We start from the raw sequence: 17,911 nt of genomic DNA, 5'->3' as shown, positions 1-17,911 counted from the left end.
TTTAAACTGCTGAGAAGGCAAGAAGAAAATCTTTGAGAGAATATTAGAAAACCTCTTGCCTAAACATTTTCTTATGTCCTTTTATTCCCCCTCATCAGAATTCTTATCTTCTCCTTAAGCTTATGTACCCTGGTTAAGATATTCCAGGGTCTTTAAAAGAAAAAATATATTGGGCAAGGCTGAGGCCAAGGGAGTACAGTTAGTTTCAGAGTGAGATTTTCAAGATGGGAGAGAACTCATTTGGGAAAAAATATCTTTCCATTGGCCTTTGTGGTTTGAAACTGCTTTATCCCATGACTCTGTAACCCATGTTTGGGTAATTCATTAGGAAAACACTCAAAGATGTACAAGTATATTCATTACCACACTTATTTAGATAATGAACTAATAGAAACAGACTAAATGATCATAATTGAGGGATAAATATAAACTATGACACATACATACTATGGAATAATATGCAAAGTTAAATCTGTTCTGAATATGAATTTTTTGTTAAATACACTTCTTATAAATATCTTGTGTGGCTTGTCTTTTCACTCTCTTAATGGTGCCTTTGATAAACAGAAATTTAAAACTCTGTAACTTATCATTTTATAATTTTTATATATTATATTATATTTAATACATTATGTTTATATTATTGGAGAAGGCAATGGCACCCCACTCCAGTACTGTTGCCCAGAAAATCCCATGGATGGAGGAGCCTGGTAGGCTGCAGTCCATGGGGTCGCTGGGAGCTGGACACAACTGAGCCACTTCACTTTCACTTTCCACTTTCATGCATTGGAGAAGGAAATGGCAACCCACTCCAGTGTTCTTGCCTGGAGAATCCCATGAACGGAGAAGCCTGGTGGGCTGCGGTCCATGGGGTCACACAGAGTCAGACACGACTGAAGTGACTTAGTAGTAGTAGTAGTTTATATTATAGTTTTTATATACTGTTTATGAAATGTTTTCTCTCTGCATGGTCATTGAGACTTTTTTTCTTTAAAAAATGTATTGCTTTACTTTTTATAGTGAAATCTACAGTCTATCTAGGATTTATTTTTTATTATGGTGTGAGGTAGGGACTGAAATGTTTATTTTTCTGTATGAATATCCTTTTGACCCAATATGATTTACTGTAAAGACATTTTCCCCTACTTTTCATCACTTCCAGTTTTATTACAAAGCAAGTGATTGTATTTGTGTGTAATTTCTGTTTTTTCTATCGATCTATTTGTCTATTCTTATGCCAATACACACTGTCTTAATTAACTGAAGCTTTAAAATAGATAAAGGACTTAAAATCTTCATAAAAGAGAATATTCAAATGTCCAACGAACTTATTAAAAAGCACTCAACCAAAATAATATTCAGGGAAAATATATACTAAAACCATAATGAGATATCACTACTTATCTACCAGAATGGTTAGAATGAAAATAAAAAGACTGACAAAAAATACCAGATGTTGATTAGGATGTTGAACAACTGGGACTCTGATTTACTTCTGAATATACCTTGGTACAATTGTTTTGGAAAGATGTTTGGTAGAAATATATGGATAATATATGTATATTACATCATTTGGCAATTTCATTCCTAGACATATACTCAACAGAAATGCTTATATACACGGGCCAAAATACGTATACCCACATTACATACATACATACATACACGGGTATGAATGCAAATGTATCCTTAAATAGGACTTTCATGTCCATCAGTAGTAGAATGAGTAAATGATTTGTGTTATAGTCAGTCAATGAAACTGAACAAGCTATTGCTCATTTGTATGGACAAGCTATTGTTTACTTGAATGGAAAAACATGGATGGATCTTACAAGGATAAGGCTGAAAGAAAATAGACACAAAAGAATATGCTCTCTGTAATTCCATTGACATAAAGTACACAAACAGGCAAAACTAATACAAGTTAGGTAGAGACTAGGGACTAGAAACAGAAAGAGGAGCTGAGGCAAGGTTCTTTGACGACATTAATTTCTATTTCTTGATTTTGGTGGGGATTACTGAAGGAATGTTCACCTTGCAAAAATTCTTTGAGCTGTACACTTGTGCCCTGCTTAGTGTATATTATTATCAATAAACATTTATTTTAAAAATTAATCAGATATTTATATTATTGAGTACAAATTACTGAAATATGTATATATATATGTATATATTTATATAGCACTTTTATGAGTACCCAAAAAGTTTGGTTCAGTTCAGTTTCAGTCACTTAGTCATGTCCGACTCTTTGTGACCCCATGTACTGCAGCATGCCAAGCCTCCCTGGCCATCAACAGCTCCCAGAGTTCATGCAAATCCATGTGCAATGAGTTGGTGATGCCATCCAACCATCTCATCCTCTGTGGTCCCCTTCTCCTCCTGCCTTCAATCTTTCCCAGCGTTAGGGTCTTTTCCAATGAGTCGGTTCTTTGCATCAGGTGGCCAAAATATTGGAGTTTCAGCTTCAACATCCGTCTTTCCAATGAACACCCAGGACTGATCTCCTTTAGGATGGACTAGTTGGAGCTCTTGTAGTCCAAGGGACTCTCAAGAGTCTTCTCCAACACCACTGTTCAAAAGCATCAGTTCTTTGGCCCTCAGCTTTATTTGTAGTCCAACTCTCACATCCATACATGACCTTTCAAGGACGAAGTGTCTTTTAATTTCATGACTGCAGTCACCATCTGCTGTGATTTTGGAGCCCAGAAAAATGAAGTCAGCCACTGTTTCCACAGGTATTTGCCATGAAGTGATGGGACTGGATGGCATGCTCTTAGTTTTCTGAATGTTGAGCTTTAAGCCAACATTTTCACTCTCCTCTTTCACTTTCATCAAGAGGCTCTTTAGTACTTCTTCACTCTCTGCCATAAGGATGGTGTCATCTGCATATCGAAGTTATTGATATTTCTCCTGGCAATCTTGATTCCAGCCTGTGCTTCTTCCAGCCCAGTGTTTCTCATGATGTGCTCTGCATATAAGTTAAATAAGCAGGATGACAATATACAGCCTTGACTTATTCCTTTTCCTGTTTGGAACCAGTCTGTTGTTCCATGTCCAGTTCTAACTGTTGCTTCTTGACCTGCATACAGGGTTCTCAAGAGGGAGGTCAGATGGTCTGGTATTTCCATCTCTTTCAGAATTTTCCACAGTTTCTTGTGATCCACACAGTCAAAGGCTTTGGCATAGTCAATAAAGCAGAAACAGGTGTTTTTCTGGAACTCTCTTGCTTTTTCAGTGATCTAGCGGATGTTGGCAATTTGGTCTCTGGTTCCTCTGCCTTTTCTAAAACCAGCTTGAACATCAGGAAGTTCATGGTTCATGCATTGCTGAAGCCTGGCTTGGAGAATTTTGAGCATTACTTTACTAGCGTGTGAGATGAGTGCAATTGTGGGGTAGTTTGAGCATTCTTTGGCATTGCCTTTCTTTGGGATTGGAATGAAAACTGACCTTTTCCAATCCTGTGGCCACTGCTGAGTTTTCCAAATTTGCTGGCATATTGAGTGTAGCACTTTCACAGCATCATCTTTCAGGATTTGAAATAGCTCAACTGGAATTCCATCACCTCTACTAGCTTTGTTCATAGTGATGCTTCCTAAGGCCCACTTGACTTTGCATTCCAGGATGTCTGGCTCTAGGTGAGTGATCACACCATCATGGTTATCTGAGTGATGAAGATCTTTTTTGTACAGTTCTTCTGTGTATTCTTGCCACCTCTTCTTAATATCTTCTGCATCTGTTAGGTCCCTATAATTTCTGTCCTTTATTGAGCCCATCTTTGCATGAAATGTTCCCTTGGTATCTCTAATTTTCTTGAAGAAATTTCTAGTCTTTCCCATTCTATTGTTTTCCTCTATTTCTTTGCATTGATCTCTGAGGAAGGCTTTCTTATCTCTCCTTGCTGTTCTTTGGAACTCTGCATTCAGATGCTTATATCTTTCTTTTTCTCCTTTGCTTTTTGCTTCCCTTCTTTTCACAGCTATTTGTAAGGCCTCCTCAGACAGCCATTTTGCTTTTTTGCATTTCTTTTTCTTGGGGACGGTCTTGATTCCTGTCTCCTGTACAATGTCATGAACCTCCGTCCATAGTTCATCAGGCACTCTATCAGATCTACTACCTTAAATCTATTTCTCACTTCCACTGTATAGTCATAAGGGATTTGATTTAGGTCATACCTGAACGGTCTAGTGGTTTTGCCCACTTTCTTCAATTTCAGTCTGAATTTGGCAATAAGGAGTTCATGGTCTGAGCCACAGTCAGCTCCTGGTCTTGGTTTTGTTGACTGTATAGAGCTTCTCCATCTTTGGCTGCAAAGAATATAATCAATCTGACTTCAGTGTTGGCCATCTAGTGATGTCCATGTGTAGAGTCTTCTCTTGTGTTGTTGGAAGAGAGTGTTTGCTATGACCAGTGCATTTTCTTGGCAGAACTCTATTAGCCTGCTTCATTCTGTACTCCAAGGCCAAATTTGCCTGTTACTCCAGGTGTTTCTTAACTTCCTACTTTTGCATTCCAGTCCCCTATAATGAAAAGGACATCTTTTTTGGGTGTTAGTTCTAGAAGGTCTTGTAGGTCTTCATAGAACCGTTCAACTTCAGCTTCTTCAGTGTTACTGGTTGGGGCATAGACTTGGATTACCGTGATATTGAATGGTTTGCCTTGGAAATGAATAGAGATCGTTCTGTCATTTTTGAGGTTGCACCTTAAGTACTGCATTTCAGATTCTTTTGTTGACTATGAGGTCTACTCCATTTCTTCTAAGGGATTCCTGCCCACAGTAGTAGATATAAATGGTCATCTGAGTTAAATTCACTCATTCCAATCCATTTTAGTTCGCTGATTCCTAGAATGTCAACGTTCAGTCTTGCCATCCCCTGTTTGACCACTTCCAATTTGCCTTGATTCATGGACCTAACATTCCAGGTTCCTATGCAATATTGCTCTTTACAGCATCGAACCTTGCTTCTATCTCCAGCCCCATATACAACTGGGTATTGTTTTTGCTTTGGCTCCATCCCTTCATTCTTTCTGGAGTTATTTCTCCACTGATTCCCAGTAGCATATTGGGCACCTACCGACCTGGGGAGTTCCTCTTTCAGTGTCCTATCTTTTTACCTTTTCATACTGTTCATGGGGTTCTCAAGGCAAGAATACTGAAGTGGTTTGCCATTCCCTTCTCCAGTGGACCACATTCTGTCAGACCTCTCCACCATGACCCATCTGTGTTGGGTGGCCCCACACAGCACGGCTTAGTTTCATTGAGTTAGACAGGGCTGTGGTCCATGTGATCAGATTGGCTAGTTGTCTGTGATCGTGGTTTCAGTCTCTCTGCCCTCTGATGCCCTCTCTCAGTGCCAGTGCCTACCGTCTTACTTGGGTTTCTCTTACCTGGGATGTCGGGTATCTCTTCACGGCTGCTCCAGCAAAGGGCACACAAAGTAATACCACATATTCTCTATGAACATATATGTAAATCCATATATATATATATAGAGAGAGAGAGGATATTAGATGTTGAGCACATGTTGGCTCTTTAGAATCAAAATGATTTTACTTGATTTAATTCTCACAATTCTGCTGGTATCAGTGTTGAATCAAATTGGGAATGAGATTATTGGGTATATCCAAGTTTCCTAAGAGAAGGACTATTTTTTATATAGTCCTTTTTATATTAGTTTATTTTCAAACTTTAAACTTTTTATTTTGTATTGGGGTATGGCTGATTAACAAAATCGTGGTAGTTTCAAATGAACAGTGAAGGGACTCAGCCATACATACGCATGTATCATTCTACCCCATACCCCTCTCCCATTCAGGCTCTGACATAACATTGAATAGGGTTTCATGTTCTATGCAATAGGTGTTTGTTTATCCATTTTGAATATAGCAGTGTGTATGTGACCTTCTCAAACTCCCAACTATTCTTTACCCCCAGCAACCATAAGTTCATTTCTAAATCTGTGAGTCTGTTTCTAAGTTCATTTGTATCATTTCTTTTTCAATTTCATATATAATGGATATCATACAATATTTCTCCTTCTCTGTCTGACTTAGTCAGTACGACACATAGGTACATCTATGTTGCTGCAAATGACATTATTTAATCTAAGACAGGGACTCAGCAAAAGGGGGTAATCAGGAAATTCCTATTTTCCTAGCACTAAATAGAGCAGAAATTATAAGTTGACCAAATTGAAGGATCCTTGAGTACCAGTTGATCATAAGCAATCCCTCAAATATTGTATAAACTACTTTAAAACTAGCTGTCAAATTTAACCAAAAAACAACCCCTGCAAATCCAAACTGTTAAAAAAAATCAAACATTGAAAAGTGCATCTATAAAGAGAACCAAACAAATTCTTTAAAAATGGGTGCTTCTTTTACAAATTGAATTAGAGGAAATTCAATCATAACAATGTTTAGGTAGTTTGGGAGAGTAAACATGGGGCCAGGGTATGTGTTTATTTAAGAATTGTAAAAAATGAAAATTTGTTATAAAAAAGGCGAAAGTCAGGAGCCAATTGAGAATAATTCTGTGTATCATGCTTCCCAGGCGGTGCCTGTCTCCAGCTTCAGGAGGGTAAAAGAGAACAAGTGCATTTTGACTCTTTTTTTATCTTTTATTTTTTTTTTCATTTTGACTCTTTAAATTGGGGTTTGGATAACAACAAAGCCAGGAGTCCTACTGAAGCTTCCTGTGGACTTGGCTCCTGGGAAAGCAGGTAAGGTCAGTGAAGGCTCTCCCCATGGTTAGCCTCCTCTCTTTTGGGGATATTAATAAGTAATTAAAAATAGTGATATTAATAAGTAATTAAAAATAAATCCCTTTGTTCATGTACGAGCTAGAATTGGCTCTTTGGCCTTGGATGCTGGAGGTCCTGTATTAAATATTGATACCAGAGGAAGGGGCCATCATGTGTTATGGATGAGGAGCCTGCAGAGGGTGAAAATGCCTTAGAGCTCAGGAGTTCTCAGCCCAAGCTATCTGTTAGATTCATGTGAAGGACTTTTACAGCACTGAACAGGATCTCAGGGGTGAGGGCGAGACATTGGTAGTTTTTAAATGCCCCCAGTGGATTCTGATGCCTTTTGTGGGTTGAGAACCACTGGTCTATTCGGTCCATTGATTTTCATCTCTCTGGGACTCCGTGGTATGCCACAGAAGTTTCAACTGATATGCCCCACTTGATCCTACTTTGCAGTTTCACAATTTGAAGAAAGGGTTCTATTTCTAAAGGCTTAAATATTTAGGACCACTGATGGAATCCAGTGAGTTTTCAGCCTTTCATCTCTCTTCACCTGAATTTATTTGTCAGGTTAATCATTTGGCAATAATCTCACGTGTGTGTGTGCTCAGTCATGTCTGACTTTTTTGTTACCCTGTGGACTGTAGCCTGCCAGGCTCCTGCGTCCATGAGATTTTCCCAGCAAGAATACTGGCATGGGTTGCCATTTCCTTCTCCAGGGGATCTTCCTGACCCAGGGATTGAACCTGTGTCTTCTGCATCTCCTGAGTTGCAGGTGGGTTCTTTTATAGTTGAGTCATGGGGGAAGCCCCGTAATCTCATGATGAGACTGAAATTGGTAAGAGCCATCCCAGGCTGGACTCTCTAGAAAGAGATTCAGAGCACTGTGCTCACTGGGCTCCACACCTGTGAAGGGGAGGAACCAGAAACAGATCGAGCAGAGAAAGAAGCCTGCTGTGATATAGGCCCAAAAGGCCTAGGCCCATATCGCCAGGAATGCTGAGACTGGTGTCCTTGGCATCATGCTCTGGTGGGCACCTGTCTCTGCCAAGGGTTGTAGGCTGTCAGGAAAGAGAGTGACCTTGGGGAGGAGAGTCTCTGCAGCTGAAGCAGACCCCAGAAGAGCTTACACCTGGAGCATCACTGCTGCTGACGTTCCTCCCACCGAACCCTCCCTCGTGGGAGATGCTAGGCAGCGTATCAGTGGATCAACAGGACAGGTATGAACATTTGTGGAGGTAGGGAATGCCTGTGGACCAAAGATCTCTGATTCAAGAAGAGGAAGGCGGTAACAGGGGCAGTACAGGCATGGTAAGCCAGGCTCCTTGCAGTGAGACCTGAGAGGCTCCTGCAGGAGCACAGAGGGGTGATGCAGGTTGGAGAAGAAACAGCGCCCCTCTCCTCTTCTTGGGACACCTCACGTGGTAGACCTCCTCTGTGTAGCTTCCTCTTGAGGATAAAAAGGAAATAAAAAGAAATTTGAGACCTGGGATGGGGTTAGATATCATGCCAGAGGATACGGTTGTTAACTTGTGTCTCTCGCAATAGACTAACTTTAGCATAAAGGCACTTGAACTGTTTTAAGTCAGACTCAGCCTGTGTTTATCAATCTCTGGGTACTCTGGGTTACTTGCTACTGGCTACTCTCTGGGTTAGGTCTTTTTATGCACAGTCCCACCGGCTCATATTCTCATCTTAATCTGTTTGTCAAGAAGATAACCCTTGGGGTGATTTTCTTTTCATTTTTTGACTTAAAAATTTTTTTTAAAATTAAAAAAAAATCTAAACGTAAAGGACATAATTTTTCTGAACTGGAAATAGTAGAATCCCATTACTAACGTGATTAATCTTGTTCTCATTGTGTTTAAAAGATACACTGTTATCAACATTTTAATTATACTTGTAAAATAAATCTTTATGAGCAGAAATGCCTTTAGCTAGGTCTTAATTTTAAGAGATACAACACAATCCTTTTGTAGTGGTTGAGTAGATTAGATCAAGAGCAGTGAACTAATACTGAGTTAATTATCACAGATTTGTGCTTTATATCAACCTCCTATGACCAACATAGGTTAGAAAAGTAAACACAGGCTGTTTTCTACTACAGACTACAACATTCAATAACACATTTTTACAACAAACATATGTCGTTTCCTATAGTGAACACTTACAGTTTCAAGGCTATAACAGTTCTTAGAACTATTTAAAGAAACTTTTTAATATTGCAAGAAATCTCATTGCAGTAAGAAAGAGATTTAGGCAGAAAGTTTAACATAAGGTACAAACAATGGGTTGAAACAGCTTAAATTATGGTAACTGGTATGCAAATATTCAATAATAATTTTCTTAACCATTTATCAAGATGTAATTTCTAACTGAAAGATTTGTCTCTCAAACTACCTGTGTTGACTGTCTCCCAAGCGTTCAAGGTTTCTTATTAATCTGCTCACTGAAGCTTATAACTTCTGGCTTCAGTTATCATTTCTAGTCAGAGGTAAGTAAAAGAATATGGAGCTTATTAATTCCTGTTGCCATGCTAACTAGACTAGGTTTTGAATAAGCTATCTGTTATGCGTATTCTCATTTGTCACAAGCACAGACATCCAGGACAGGCCCTGAGGCAGTGGCCCTAAGCAGGGGCAGATACTACAAATCATGTGTGGGTGTATGGACACCCCCAAACCAACTGCCACCCAGTGTTTCTGATAGCAGCATAAAGTGAGAGTGAGGAAGAGAGCTGGACAGGAAGTGGCAGAAATGAAGGAAGGATGGACTTTCCCAAAGCTTTCACGTGTCACTGGGCCACCCCACTCCTCTGAGTGCAGTATGAAAGGGAAGCTGGTCATCAGGGGTGATACGTTTTGTTCATAAATGAAGGCTAGGGCAGGGAGGCACGTGGGGACATTGCGACTTTCCTGGGCCCTGTGGCCACCACTCAAAGTGCCTAAGTGGGCTGTGTGTGTCCAGATGCAGTTTCAGAGTTCTGAGTTCCAAGTCTCAGTTTCACAGAGTAACAGGAGCAGTGCCACCTTTTCTACCTGACTGTGAATCTGGCCACTTCAGCCTCTGCAGGGAAAACCAAGTAAGAGGTACTCAGCGGGGGCATAGATGAAGTGTAGCATCTTGTGGAAGAGTCCATCATCATAGGTGTGTTAGTCTCTCGGTCGTGTCCAACTCTTTGCAACCCCATGGACTGTAGCCCGTTAGGCTCCTCTGTCCACAGGATTCTCTCATGGACAAGAATACTGGAGTGGGTTGCCATTTCCTACACCAGGGGATCTTCTGGACCCAGGGACTGACCTCAGGTCTCCTGCATTGCAGGCAGATTCTTTACCATCTGAGCCACCTGGGAAGTCCCCATCATCATCATCATAGCAGCTGTTTGAAAAGATGTTTTCAATAATTAAGGTGGGGGGAGGAAGTGGGTAGGTTCTAAGGAGCCAATGTTCTGTTAAACTTTTTACTCTAGAAATGGGAAGACCCCAGAAGAAGACACACAAAGAGGTTAGGAAGGTACTGAGATGAATACTTACCCACCATGTCACCTCACTACTAATATCTCTTGAGGGTAATGCCTTCAAGTTTCACATCTTCCAGTTCACATCTTATCGCTAATATAATCTCCTTTCAGGGTTGGCCCTTTAACATCTGTTGCGACATGCCACCGAGTGTACAAGAAACAGCATGAGAAGCCTCCTTTGGACCTTGAGGAATTTATTTAATTTGTGATGGTTTGCATTTTGTTTGTGGGAGGAATAAAAACAAAACAAACCCTAGGAAATAACTACTTCATTGCATCTTATAATTTATTCCACTGGGAGGTTGGAAGTATGCCTCCAAATCTCTCTAGCACAATCTTTGAGGATTTGGTGGCTCATACTAGCAAATCTGAAGTCAGTGGAAAATTTCCACACGAGAGAATTATAGTATTGGGTGCTTTAAAACAACAACATGTGCACATACCTCCCCATCCCAGTCCCACTCCCCCAGCATTTCTGAATGTCTGGAAATCCCGATTAAGAATTTGAAGAGCAGTCAGCATCTATTGCATCAGTTGTATTTCAAAGTATTTATGCAGTATCTGTTTTAATACCAAAAAATAATTTGATTAGACTTAGCATTCTCAGCCTCATTCTCTGAGAGGAGTTTTTAATTGTTGCTTTAAAAAGTCCTGCTTTAAATCATTAGATAATATACAGGAGTTTGATGGCTTGGATTATTTTTAAAAGTTAGCTAAATGGTATAGAATGTGTAATAACCCATTGCTGGCTTCTGTAGAATAGCTAATGGGAAAGAACCAATCTTTCTTTTTTCGCTGTGTTCCTTCTTCCTTTCTCTCTTTGTCCTCTTTTCCTTTCTTTGTTGCTTAAACAATCTTAACTAAGACTAACAGACTAAAAGCCACTCTCTTTACATATTTTATCTATTCTTGCTCTCAGATGGCAACTGTATTCAACTCATTTTGACCCGGAATTTCTTGAAATCTGGAAGTAGATGGTGGGCAGAGAATTACAAAGGTGCTGGTTTTCAACGTCTGGTCTTGCTGTTCTGATCATCTCAGTGCTACGGGACATGGTCCGATGTAATCCCATAAATGTTACCCTGGCTTGGAATAGCTTTCCCCACTTGGACCCATTTTCACCTAGACAGAGCTTTTTCTTCCTTCAAACCCATATTTTTCATTTTTATGGGAACCTAAGTGCAGGCAAAGAGAGGTTGGGCTTGGCAAAAATGGTGACAGGTCAGTGGAGGCTGTTGGAATGGCAGGACCATCAATCCTACTCACAATTATGATTGTGGAAGGTGGGGAGGGACTGGTGGTGCTGGAAGGATCCCAACTCAAACTGGACCAACCAATCAGTCAATGGAAGTCTCTCAGCAGAAGATGCCATGCAGAAAGCCAGAGTTTATACCAGAAGTGCTTGGTAACATAACAGGAGTCTCCTCATTAAAACCCCAAGTCCATATTGCCAGAAAATTCAATTGGCTCTACTCCCTAAAGATACTTAAAATCTAATACTCTCATCACCTCTGCCACTAACGTCTGGTTGGAGCCACCACCTTCTCTGACTTGGATTATCAAATACCTCCTGGTTTCCCTGCTTCTGCCTTCTCTACTGCAACTTCTTGGTCTCAATCCATCAGCCAGAGTAATCTTTCTAAAACCTGTCAGGTCACATCATTCCTCAATATCTCAAAGTAAAAGCCCAAATTGTTCCAATGAACTAAAAAGTTTTCACATAGCAAAAGTAACCAAAGACAACATAAAAAGGTAACCTACTGAATGGAAGTAAATATTTGCAAATCATATGTTTGATACAACTCAAAACCCTCCTAAGTCCAAACAATTCGATTTAAAAAATGAATTGAGGATTTGAATAGATATTTTTCAAAGAAGACATACAGATGTCCAACAGACATGAAAAGATGCCCAATATTACTAATGATCTGGGAAATGCAAATCAAATCCACAGTGAGCTATCACCTCACCTCTGTTAGCATCAGTTCAGTCGCTCAGTCATGTCTGAACGACTTTGCAACCCCATGGACTGCAGCACGCCAGGCTTCCCTGTTCATCACAAACTCCCAGAGACTACTCAAACTCATGTTTATCGCATTGGTGATGCCATCCAACCATCTCATCCTTGTTGTCCCCTTCTCCTCCTGCCCTCAATGTTTCCCAGCATCAGGGTCTTTTCCAATGAGTTGGTTCTTTGCATCAGGTGGCCAAACTATTGGAGTTTCAGCTTCAGCATCAGTCCTTCCAATGAACACCCAGGACTGATCTCCTTTAGGATAGACTGGTTGGATCTCCTTGCAGGCCAAGGAACGCTCAAGAGTCTTCTCCAACACCACAGTTCAAAAGAGTCACTTCTTCAGCACTCAGCTTTCTTTATAGTCCAACTCTCCCAGCCATACATGACTACTGGAAAAACCATAGCCTTGGCTAAATGGACCTTTGTTGGTAAAGTAATGTCTCTGCTTTTGAATATGCTGTCTAGGTTGGTCATAACTTTTCCTTCCAAGGAGTAAGCATCTTTTAATTTCATGGCTGCAGTCACCATCTGCAATGATTTTGGAGCCCAAGAAAACAAAGTGTCTCAGTGTTTCCATTGTTTCCCCATCTATTTGCCATGAAGTGATGGGACCGGATGCCATGATCTTAGTTTTCTGAATGTTGAGTTTTAAGCCAGCTTTTTCACTCTCCTCTTTCACTTTCATCAAGAGGCTCTTTAGTTCCTCTTCACTTTCTGCCATAAGGGTGGTGTCATCTGCGTATCTGAGGTTAGCATGGACATTATAAAAAAGACAGAAATAACTATTAGTAAGGTTGTAGAGAAAAAGGAACACTCATGCACTGTTGATAGGAATGTAAATTGGTGAAGCCACTGAAAAACAGTATGAAGGCTTCTCAAAAAAATAAAAAGGGGACTACCATATGATTTAGTGGTTCTACTTCTCAGTATTTATCCAAAAAAATAAAAAACACTAATTTGAAAAGATATGTTCACCCCAATGTTCATTGGAGTATTATTTACAGTAACTAAGATATGGAAGCAAGCTAAATGTCCATCAACAGATGAATGGATAAGGAAGATGTGATATGTATATACAATGGAATATTACCATAAAAAAGAATGAAATCTTGCTGTTTGCAACAACATGGTCAGAACTTGAGGCTAATATGCTAAATGTAATAAGTCATACAAAGAAATACAAATACTGCATGATTTCACTTCTATGTGAAATCTAAAAAATAAAACAAATGAACAAACAAAATAACAAAACTCATAGATACAGAGAACAGGTTGTGAGGAGTGCCAAAGGGGAGGAGTGTTAGGGGAGTGGGTGAAGTGAGTGAAGAGGATCAACAGGTACAAACTTCCAGTTCTAAAATAAATAAGTCATGGGGATGTGATGCATAGCATGATGACTATAGTTAATACTGTATTGAATACTCAAAAGTTGCTTGCTAAGAGAGCTTAAAACTTCTCAGCACAAGAAAAAAAAATTTGTAACTTTGTGCAGTGATGGATGGTAACTAGACTTACTGTGGTGATCATTTCATAATGTATATGAATATTGAATCATTATATTATACACCTGAAAATAACATAATGTTATATGTCAATTACATCTCAATAATAAAAAATTAAAAAAAAACCAAACAGACCCTTACCAGGGCCAACAGGGCCCTCCATGAGTCTCCCTTCCCTTCTTCTTTCTGACATTACATCCTCTGTCTTTCTCTTTCTTTGTACGAATACAATGGTCCATCTACTGTTTTCCTTTTCATTCTAGGCACACTCCTACCTCAGAGTTTCTGTTTTGATTTTCCCTCTGGCTGGAGCACCTTTGCCCTGGAGAGCTGCATGGGCCACTCCTCCAACTCCTCCAGCACTTTGCTCACTGGTCACCCTCCTGATGAGTCTTAAACTGAAAACGTCTTTAAACATCTCCCCCAACCCAACTCCCCCAACGCCCCCTCCCAACCCTGGCTTGCTCTATCCCTCTTTCCTGGTTTACTCCTCTCCATAGCACTTCTCATTGTCTGAGGTACTATACATTTTAATTTTTGGTTTATTTTCAATATTTTCTAATTTTTAGTAGAACATAAGCATGTTTGCTTTCTAATGTAGCCACAGAACTTAGAATAACTTGTAGCATAGAGCAAGTACTTAATACCTATTAATATTTGTTGAATGAATAAATGAATGAGTTCATTAAATAGGCCCCTAAGTATAATGGGGAACAAGTTAGTTCAAGAGTCAGTGGAATTGTCAGAATCTCAGTTCATGGTGCCAAGGCTAGGCTTTTGGAAAACAAAAGCAAATAAGATGCTGTTCATGTTTCTTAGATGCTCATAGTAGAGGAGTCCCATACAGAGTGTTACCAGTTTGTCAGAGAATGATCAATACCTATGCTCTAATAGACTGAACACAGCCAGAGGCTGACTCTGGCCTTCTGTGAACTCAGGACTCTAGCCCTTCTGTGAACCTCTATAACAATCACTGTCGCATCCATTCACTCATCTATCCACCAATCCACCATCCACCCAGTCTTATGTCAGTTATTTATTCAATGGTTTTGCAAACCCAGCTTTGTATTTCTCAGATTTTCTGAATAGCTCTCCTAGAGTACTGAACATTTTTGTGAGCAGGAACCTCTATATCATTGAATCTTGAATCACATTTCCTAACATGATGCTTTGAATGAATGAACCTTAGACAAGAGGTTGTACCTTATTCTTTCTCTGTAAAACCCAAGAGGAAGAATCATGAGAACGGGAAAATTCATGTAGTAAAGGTCTCAAATTTTTCAAACTCAGGATTCAGATGTTTCTAACTGGTGCTGGGTGCTATCCCAGTACTGTCCACTGCTTTGCTCATTCATTGTGGGCCTTCCACTTGAGATGGCTCATCTCGTAGGATTGTTCCTTGTTTGGGAACCTGATAAGCCCAAGGGTGGTCCCAATACTGAAAAAGAGGCTTCATTCTTGATTATTTATTCCATTAATTGCTAGGTTGTTTTTGTCTACCTCACTGACTTCATTTCTCTTTTTTGTTCCATATTCTACTTGATATTAAATAACTGTAGACTTTTCACACAAGTGAAAGTGTTAGTCACTCAGTCTGACTCTTTGTGACTATAGCCCTCCAGGCTCCTCTGTCCATGGGATTCTCCAGGCAAGAATACGAAGTGGGTTGCCATTCCCATCTCCACAGGATCTCCCAGACCCAACGATTGAACCCAGGTCTCCTGCATGACAGGCAGAGTCGTTACTCTCTGAGCCACCAGGGAAGCCCACAAGGCTCTTAAAACAGATTTGTTAGTGTTTCTCCAAACAGTTTTTAATTCCTCACTGTCTGTCTTACTCTGCTCAGCTTGCCATACTGATATATCACTGGCTGGGTGGCCTGAACACAGACACGCATTTTCTCACAGTTCCGGAGGTTTGAAGTCTAGGATCAGGGCGCCAGCCTGGGTGGGTTCTGGTGAGCCTCTCATCTTGGCTGGCAGATGGTCACCTTCTTGCCATGTCCTCCCATGGCTTTTCCTTAGCACACTCCAGTAGGGAGAAAGATTTTTCTCCCTCTTCTATTAAGGCTACCAGTCCTATTGTATTAGGACCCCACTCTATGACCTCATTTCACCTTAATTACCACCTAAAGCTTCTTTCTCTAAATATATTATTGCATTGGGAGTTAAGACTTCAACATAGGAATTGGAGGTGGGGGAGATAGCACTGTCCTCCTTCAGATACACAATGACCGGGATCGATGGGGTGAAATTTGTTATAATTTTAATTTGATCATAACTTCAAGCTCAGTGTTTGTATTTTCTTCCTCACTTAGCATACATTTCTGTTCACCACTTAAATCAACTTCAGGGTATGTGATTTATAGATTAGTTTTACTTTGCCCCAATTGTCAGGCTTTCACTTTACTCTGAATCTGGTTTCTTTTATTTTTGTTAAAAAAACAGGTCAGTATGGAATCCTCTATCCCCATTAAATACTTTTACTTGCCATCCTGTCTGGCCCTCATCTCCTCTGTCCTATCTGTAGTTGCACAGATATAAACACACGCACACACACAGACACACACGCACATGCATGTATGCACAGTCTTTACGGGGCTGCCTTCTTCTAATCATTTGAGTTAAAAAGCTTCACTGAGGTTTTGACCAATTATCATATCTACAGAAGTCAGTCTCATCACATCACCTGTTTTCTTTTCTCTCTAACACCTAAGACTACTACCATTTTATGCATGGGTAAGCTGAGGTTGGGCTAACCCCAGTGGCTCAGTCATAAAGAATTCACCTGCTAAGCTGGAGAAGCAGGTTCAATCCCTGAGTCAGGAAGAACCCCTGGAGAAGGAAATGGCAACCCATTCCAGTATTCTTGCCTAGAGAATTCCAAGGACAGAGGAGGCTGGCATGCTATACAGTCCATGGGGTTGCAAAGACTTGAACAACAGCTTAGTGACTAAACAACATCAACAATGTCCCGTGCAATGCTTAGGACAAATTTAAACTAAAACATTACTTGTTTTTCATCTGAAATTCAGATTTAACTGGTCGTCCTGCATTTCATCTGGCACCTCAAGCCAGACAGCTGCTCTACAACTACATGTATCCTGTGGGTAATGATTATAAGCCTCTGGTGAGTGTGCTGGGGAAAGAAAACAAGCAATACAGTCACTTTGAGCTCTCTCATTTTCTTTAGTGACACCATGATGTTCTTTGACAATAAAAACAACAACTTAAACATTCCCAAACATATATATTTTACTTTGAAAGATTTGACTTATATCTTTACCAGCTCAGTTCCTTTGATTTTCTGTAAATTCACAGCACTTATATATCTAAGCATCAAAGGAACTAGAAAACTGCATAAGCTTGTCAGTGCTGAGTTCATGTTTGGGTTAACCTGGACAAGCTATCTTACCTCTCTTTTGGCCTCAATTTCTTCATTTGCAAAATGAAGATAATAAAAGCACCTGTCTTATAAGGTTGTGAGGAGAAAAATATGTGCAAAAGTGCCAGTAGTTCAGTACTCACCATAGTTCAGTTCAGTCGCTCAGCTGTGTCCAACTCTTTGCAACCCCGTGAACCGTAGCACTCCAGGCCTCCCTGTCCATCACCAACTCCCAGAGTCCACCCAAACCCACATCCACTGAGTCGGTGATGCCATCCAACCATCTCATCCTCTGTTGTCCCCTTCTCCTCCTGCCCTCAATCTTTCCCAGCATCAGAGTCTTTTCCAATGAGTCAACTCTTCACATCAGGTGGCCAAAGTACTAGAGTTTCAGCTTCAGCATCATTCCTTCCAAAAACACCCAGGACTGATCTTTAGAATGGACTGGTTGGGTCTCCTTGCAGTCCAAGGGACTCTCAAGAGTCTTCTCCAACACCACAGTTCAAAAGCATCAATTCTTTGGTGCCCAACTTTCTTCACAGTCCAACTCTCATGGACCTTTGTTGGCAAAGTAATGTCTCTGCTTTTGAATACGCTATCTAGGTTGGTCATAACTTTCCTTCCAAGGAGTAAGCGTCTTTTAATTTCATGGCTGCATTCACCATCTGCAGTGATTCTGGAGCCTAAGAAAATAAAGTCAGCCACTGTTTCCACTGCTTCCCCATCTATTTGCCATGAAGTGATG

The sequence above is a fragment of the Bison bison genome, unplaced genomic scaffold, assembly GCF_000754665.1.
Source record: "Bison bison bison isolate TAMUID 2011002044 unplaced genomic scaffold, Bison_UMD1.0 scf7180017864471, whole genome shotgun sequence".
NCBI classification, from domain to species: Eukaryota; Metazoa; Chordata; class Mammalia; order Artiodactyla; family Bovidae; genus Bison; species Bison bison.
Note: the sequence above shows the minus strand (reverse complement) of the source record.